Raw genomic sequence first — 8799 nt, forward strand, 5'->3', positions numbered from 1 at the left:
TTGTGTAAAATGATTATGTTTGAAGTGTCGTGTGTGGTGAGATCCTACTTGAAAATATGCTTGTGGATTCGTAGATTTTGCCTTGTTAGTTTAATTGTTTATCTTTGGTTTGTTTGAATAGCCAACTTATGCCAAAAATCTAAGTTGGGGTATGGAAAGGAAGGAGGAAAGAAAGCCAAGTGAAAAACAAGAAAGAAAAATGAGACTCAACCTTGATGTTTGTAGCAAAAAAGAAAAAGAACCTCTCCTTATAAAAAAAAATTATTAGCAAAAGCATGAAAATGGATTGAAAAAAAAATCTTGATAAAATAAAAGGGGTTTCAAAAGAGTTGAATGAAGAATTGAGGATTGAGTCTCCATATAAAAAAAACTTGAGAAGAGGTAAAGATGAGTACAACAATGATGTGGACCATACCTTTACCCTCAAACCTATTACAAGCATGAAAGAACCTTGAAATCTTGCTGAAATCGGGTTGTGTGATGATTGGAAAATATGGGAAAATCTATGGGATGAAGCTTGCATGTATTTCTCTTTCAGAGAAGGAGAGCTGCAGTGATTCCTAACTTCTTTAGTAAGTGCTTTGTGAGAGCATGGAATCGTTTTTATTGTGAGGGTATTTGAATGCTTTTGTTGAAGCATGGTTTTGCATTATAAGGGAGCATTAGTGAGCTTGAGCTTGAATTGATACCAGCTATTCATTATTTGAAGCTTCTTGAGCATGATTGAGATATTGCATATACTTGTTAGTAGTCTTTTGATGACACTTGCATATTAACTAACACTGAGACTGTTGTAGACATCATTGTTGAACTTGATAGTGTTCTTAATTTACTTGAGGACAAGCAAAAGTTTAAGTTAAGGGTGTTGATGAGTCTGATATTTTTGACTCATTTGAGGCATTTTTAGATCAACAAATAGTGCCCTCAATGCCTATTTATGTCCTTATCCGATGATATTTTGATGTTTTGCAGCTATGAAGGTTAAAGGACTAGGCAAGGGTGAATATATAATAAAGAGGCCAAAAGTATTGAAAAGAGTGAAAACTCCCAACTGAGGACCGCCTAATACAATGGGCAAATCACCCAAAGTGACTGAACCTCGACTAAAGTGACACTGTTCACTTATGATAATATTGAAGGCAGGTCGACGAAGTAAGGAACAAACGACAATTCACCAAAACAGTTAGGCAAAGTAAAAGTTCATCGCCTAAAGTGATAAGAGAGTAGACAAAATTAAAGGCTAAAATAGGCAAAAAAGGTGATCATCAGCGATTCACCGTTGTGAAAAGTTGACTCAATCGAGTTCACCAACTGAGGTCTAAATACCTGAAGCCAAGAAAGGGAGAGCTGAGAAAAAGAACGGTGATTTGCTGATCAAGTAAGCGAGGCCGACTAATGTCACCGGTGATATCACGTATGAAATTTTGAATTAATATTTGGGAAAATTATAAATGACCCAAATGAGAGAGAAAATGTAGTTTTTTTATATTGAGAAAAAAAAACTTTTGAATATTAGCTTAGAAACTGTACTCTCTAGAGTTATGGGGTTTTGAATAATCTTATAATTGGAAATTGAAGGTTCAATTCAAAGTGGATGTTGAAGATTATTGCTAATTATCAACAGTTTGATGCCTGAAAACATAATTGGTATAATTTATTTTCCTTTTATGATATTTGGCTAAAACCCAATTCTAGAGGTGTGATTATGAAGTTGAGTGTTTCTTTAATTTAGTAGGTCTAAAGTCTTGCTATGGTTTTCTTCTATTTATTCATGTATTTGAGCTATTTAACATGGGGTCAATTTATGAGTTAATATTGCAAACTTAATCCTAGCTTAGATCTTAGATAGATGCTCGAAAGAGATTAATTGAAGTGGTTAAATAGCTTAATACTTGCAAATTGGGTTTGATTGTTGTAGTTTGCTAGAAAGAGAAGTTGTTGTTTCGATTCTAATTGCCAAATCTTCTCGAAAGAGAAATTTTAGTAAGATATTGGGTTGATTTGTATTTTACATAGATGAGACCTAAAAGAGATTCTATGATATTATGCATTGAGATCGAAAGAAGATTTGTGTCGTTGACAATTACTGGTCTATCCATGTTTGTCTAGCATTATTGAGCAAATATTCATACCCCTAGTTGACGTTGATACCAACTTCCACCTCCTAGATCGTCTTTTACTTGCTTAAATCTTGTTTTTAGTTTAATTGTGATAATTGATTTCAAAATCCTTTTCTTAAATTTGGTGGAATCATCCATCCATTTGTCCTAATCATTACAATTAATTGGTTTGCATTTTTAATTTCCTCATTGAATTCTTACTTTTAGATCCCTTCCTGTGGGATTCGACCCCAACCCTATTGTTGGGTATTTATATTGCTGTCAATTTCTTACTCATTTAATTATTTTTTGTGAGTAACTTGAGTATTATCAAAAATGGTAGCACTGCTAGAGAGTGGTAGCTAAGAATTCAATTTGTGAAGTTAATTTTTAAACTTATTTGTTTGTAGTAGTATACATTTTTGTTTGGTATTGTTGTTGTGTCCCATTTGCAGGTGAAAATATGAGTATAAATGGAAGTGATGATGCTAGCAATTATAGGCAAAACAATAACATTGGAGATATGGACGACATGCATGTTAATGTCGTTGAGAGTACATGAGCAATCTGGTTACCTCCTATTACTAGAAGAGCTATATTTCATGTAACCCAAATGATGTTGCAATTGATCCAAATGCGAGGGATATTCGGAGGTCTTACTCATGAAGACCCCAATGAACATCTTAGAAACGTTGTCGATGCTTGTGGACCTTTCGCCTTCAAGAATATTTCTCAAGAATCCATTTGTTTGAGGTTGTTTTCCTTTTTCTTAACGGGATAAGCAACCAAGTGGTTGACTGTACTACCAAAAAATTCAATAGCTTCGTGGGAGGAACTAACAGAGGTGTTCCTTAAAAGATTTTTTCCTCTTTTAAAGATGGTGAAACTTAGAGATAGCATCCAAAATTTCAAGAGAGTGGGTGGTGAGCCTATCCATGAAACTTGGTTGCAATTTCAAAAGTTATTGTTGCAATGCCTGACACATGGTGTTCCGGACGACTTGTTATTGCAATATTTCTATCGTAGCCTTGATACATTGAACAAAGAGTTAGTTGATCAATTCATTTAAGGAGGGTTAATGCGACATCCATTTGATGTGGTAACAGTGTTGCTTGATGACATGACCAAGATAAGCCCAGATTGGCATACTAGGGAGGACCAAGTGTCTTCTCTACAGTTGTGTATGGGCAATGAACAAATGGAAAAGAACCAACAACGTGATGAGAACATGGTCAAGATGATGACCTAACTTGATTTGTTATCTAAACATGTCATGGGGTGGATTCAAATCAGTTATTCTACATTATTGAAGATTTGCGTCACATTTAAATGTAAGGCATTACTTATGTATATTGATTTCATTATTATAACGAATTACATACATATCGATCACTTAATTTATTGCAATTTACTTTATGAAGGCAGAAAGTTTCTCTATCAATGAGGATTCCTCAAATTAAGCATAAATTTATGGAGAAAAATAGAGTATCGACCTACTAACAAGGTATGACAATGAGGAATTTCATCAAAATATTTTTTGGAGACAATTATTATGAAAATTGAACAACAAGTTTCTCTGTTAAAATAACTATGAACCCTTAAAGTTTATTTCCATTCTACATTATCGAAGATTTGTATCAAATTTAAATACCAGGTCATTGCTTAGTATACTGACGTTATTGCAACGAATTACATATATGATGATCACTTAATTTATTACAATTGAATTTATAAATGCAAGAAGTTTCTCTATCAACGAGGAACCCTCAAATTAAGCATTATTTTATGGAAAAAAAACAGAGTAGTCGATCTCCTAATAAGAATTTACAATGAGAAATTCCGTCAAAATGTTTTTCTTGGAGACAAGTAATATGAAAATTGAATCACAAGTTTCTCTATTAAAATAACTACGAACTCTGTTATATATGTAAAATTTATTGTTATTTTACATCACCAAAGATTTGTATGAAATTTAAATACCAGGTCATTACTTATGTATACTAATTCGTTAGTGAAAGGAATTACATATACGATGATCACTTAATTTATTACAATTTCATTCATGATTGCTGGAAGTTTCTCTATCAACGAGGAACCCCCAAACTAAGGACAATTTTATGGAGAAAAATAGAGTGGCCGACCTACTAATAAGGATTGACAACGAATCTTATAATTTTTATTTACTACATAGTTTCCCCTTTATTTGCATTAGAAATAATCGAAGCAGCTGTAACTCTTTTTATTGGGTCAATAAGGTCATTTTATATAACAAATAAAACTAACGACTCTAATATTTCAGTTACTACTGCTAACCACTATACTAATCATACTAGTCATTCTTTTTGTGCCAGTACATAACCTTTACTCAAGAAAATCACGTGTTTTACTAAAAGAAATATATTTAATTAGCTGAAAACTCAAGCAACGAGAATTTTATCACTTCCGTCTCTACTCAAATCATTAAAAAAATATTTTAAAACTTCTAATATATTATGGAAAGCACGAATAAATTCACTATATCAAACATAAATTTTCTTAAAATAGCGCGAACTAGTTCACCAGTGAATGAGCCAAAGATTTTGAGTTAATGACAACTGAACACATAAGAGATAGACATGTTGTGTCACACTCCAACCCTAGGTGAGGAGGACAAGTACCATATGAACACATGCTTTACAAGTCACCTATGATGAGAAAGTAAACTACTACTATGCAGATATATTTACTAATGAGAAGCTTCATAAACAACACCTATTGACTAGCTGAACCGATACATGTGACAAGTGAAACTATGAATTCAGATGATAGCTTTACAAGGTCTACAAAGCCTCTACTGGAATCCATGACTGTATCACTATGAAATACGCATATTAAAGACTCGGCAAAGCCCCGAATCAACCTGGAGCTCACCAACAACCGTTGAGTATCATGTGCTTCTATTGGGGAGATCTACTAGTTGAGTACATGTACCTGCAGTATGAAATGCAGTGTCCCCAATAAGGGACGTCAGTACCAAAGAATGTACTGAATATGTAAGGCATAATACAACTATATGTAAAATGAGAGCTCAAGTGAAACCAAATACCAATAGATAAGGATTAGAGACCACCTTTGATTATACTTGTGGAATTGTGTATGTTACATTATTTTCTTTACTTTTCTTTGCATTATAATATTTATAAGACATGTGATACAAATGACTAGCTGATCAGCGGTAGAAGAGGATGACCTATGCTAAGCATTTTAACCCCTGGGATGTTGTCCTCATAATTCCACAATTGGGATCGACCCATGCTAGGATTTCGCCCTTGAGCTTCCACCCTCTTATACCAATTGGGATCGGTCCATGCTAGGCTTTCACCCCTGAGCTGCCACCCTTCTATACCAATTGGGATCGGCCCATGCTAGGCATTTCCCCTTGGGCTGCCACCCATAATTATACAGATTGCTTCACTTAGGTTCTTTAATCTTTGAGATTGTTGTTTTGATGTTCATAACTCTTTTGAGATTGTTCTTTTGATGATCATAACTCTTTTGAGATTGTTGTTTTGGTGGTCATAATCATTGTTGAGATTTGGAACTATGGACCAGTAGTAGAAGACATATGAATATGGACTTACGAGAATAACAATGACATGGGAAGAAAATGTGACATGAACGTGTAATACTTAGGAGCTTATATGACTCAGTAAGCATTTTGACAACTCAAATTGAAGCACATATCAAGTGAAGCCATTTAACATTCAGCAAGAGATTTAAACTCTATATGATAGCCAAATACTCGCTAACTAATATCAAATACAAGATATACGTGAATGTGGAACCAAGGGAGAACGTGGGTAGATTCAACTTTAGGACAGATACATATTCCAAGTAAGTACATATAAAATGTACAACAGAGCAAGTAGGGATCTTGTGAGGTAACATTATAGTCTAACACAATGGGAGTAATAACCAATAAAAGAAACATATGAACATGTGAAAAGATGACATATATATAGATAATTGATGCAAGTTGGCATGATATGGGCAAATTGTATATCCAACATATAAACATATGTACCATGTGTAATCTAGGATCATTTTGATTTATATAAGGGAAATATGTGCCAAGGGTACTTTGATGATGAAACAAGTTTAAACCTTGCATGCTAATACTTGGTAGAGTAAGCACGTACATTTAGTAATAAACTCATATTAGAGTACTCACTTTACTGCTCTAGGGAGTAGGAACTGCAACTATGGATCAGTCACTACCAAGGGCACTTAGAAAGCTTACTTTTTGTAATGCAAGTGTTGGGTTCATGCCAAAGAAATAGGAAATCGAATAGACTTACATACCTTGCTATACAATTCAATATGTATGACTTAAGCTCTTTCTCTTCAGATTACTAATCTATAGTAAAATAAGTTGTAAGACTAGTATTAGTAGTTAATCAATCAATTTGACCTACTTGATCCCACCCAAATAGTAACCAAGCAGTAAGTATGCAATTTATCTAGCCAATGTTTTCTTTCCTTCCCTTTCCCTTTAATCGCATCTATATATTGTACAACCTTCATATTAGGTCCTCCCCAAAACTCCCTGCAATATATAAGTCCTTTAACATCTACATAACTTTCCCGCACATCCAATCACATCCCTTATCATAACATACATAAAACAATCCTTAAACATAATAATGTAACAGAAGCAATATGAATCATGGTTTCTGATCACCAACACTTGAAGAGCTAACATTACTTTTAAAAGTGCTCAAACAAGCTCATAACTGAATTTAAAGAGGACTCCCCTCCATGGCTGTCCCAACATGCACTAATCACCAAAACATCCTCCCTAATATTACACCATGTAAAAGTAACAATTTCTAACTCACTAACACATACCAAGTGTCCTAATTTACTCAAGCACAAGAGGGAGAAAATTGCAGTAGCTTACCTTGCTGGATAGAACAACCACTTGCTAAGACTTGGATTCTTCAAGGTAAAGGTTGTCCTCCTCAACTTGTCTTAAATTATACCTTCCAATAGCTTGAACTCCCTAATGTTCAAGAACCCTAATGGTATTTAATGGTTGTTGTATGAAGCTAAGAAAGAGAAGAGAGAAAGCTCTAGAAATCAGATTTTTTTGTCAAAGTAAAAATGGTTGGAAAAGGCTGATATCTATCCCTTTTAAAGGGACCTGCTTTGGCCAACTTTCTCACTCATTTGGGCCATAATTTGTCAAGTAGGTGACCCACCTACTTGGACTTTTCACTTGGGCCTTTTTGGTCTTAAGAACATTGGGCCTTTTACCACCTTTCTTGTACTTCATTTGCAGCCAACATGTGTCTTTAATTTAGGCAACACATTTAAGTAGGTGATGCACCTACTTTTCCATTCAAATTATTTCTTGTGGGCTTGGAAAGATTGGGCCTTGGCTATCCATTTTCCCCTTATTCTTCTAATCAACTAGGGCCAGATTGATGCAAGTAGATGGTAGTGCACTTGGCCCAATAACATGGTCAAAAGAGTCTTGGTAGGTGATGCACCTACTTGATCCTTTGGGCTGGTCAATAAGTCAAAGTAGGTGATGCACCTACTTGTCACCTACTAAGCTTAGTGTAGTCAATCAAGCACCTCAATATCTTATTCCATTTCTAGACCTTTAATACCCTTTTAATTTTAACTTAAAACTTATATACACTATGTCAATTTAAACTTTAGACTCAAATACCACCTTATGATCTCAAGTTTAAATACTTCCATCGACGTCAACTTAATCGGGTCGCATCAAAATCTATGGGCAGTTCACTTTAAACCTATTCTATTGTCACTAGTCGCATAGGAAACCGAGTCCATAACTATACCACACGGCAATTTATAAGCGTCATATAAATAGAACTAGTACACGTAGAATACGGGGTGTTACATGTTGGTATTAGTCAGATATTATTATTTATTATTACTATATATGGATGAATAATATTGAGACTTTTGGGAGAAAACGCCATAAATAGTCCCTAAACTATTGGAGTAGGTCCAAAATAATCCTTTAATTATACATTATCGGATATAATTATCAAGTTAGGTCTTTAATTATATACTTACAATTTTTAGTTCTTTTAGTCCTTTAAATATTTAAAAACTTATCAAGTTTGATCTCTGCCAATTGTTTTTATACAAATAGCTTAGATTTACATTTACGAAACTCATACCTCTATGAAATTAAAATTTTAACCTATATTTTCATTTGTTTGTCTCTCCCTGCTACTTTATTTTGTCAAATTACTCTTATGTAAAGAACCTTAACCTCAAAAATTCAAAATAAAATTAATGAGGAAAGAAGATTAAATCTTAATTTTATTCGATTCATGTAAAATAAAGTATATTATTGTTGCTAATGACTTGAATATGCTAGAACTTATTATAAGTCGAAAAAAGGTATTACCCCTTAAGTGTGAGGAGCAATTTATTTATATTTAATAGAAATAATTTTATTTTTGTAATGAAAAAAAATTAAAAGTTCTTTACTCACATGTTTTGATTTCAAAATTTGTACTCCGATGACTTTATTGAAGATGACTTGTTTAATTTTTTAAAAGTTGAAATTTAGAAAATGGTAGATTTGTAAAAAAAATTTAATTTTTTAAATTTTGAAATAGATCGAATTTATTATTCTGTTCGTTATATTTTATGTAGAGAAATTTGAATAATAAGA

Source organism: Solanum tuberosum, unplaced genomic scaffold, assembly GCF_000226075.1.
Source record: "Solanum tuberosum cultivar DM 1-3 516 R44 unplaced genomic scaffold, SolTub_3.0 scf00480, whole genome shotgun sequence".
Lineage (NCBI taxonomy): Eukaryota > Viridiplantae > Streptophyta > Magnoliopsida > Solanales > Solanaceae > Solanum > Solanum tuberosum.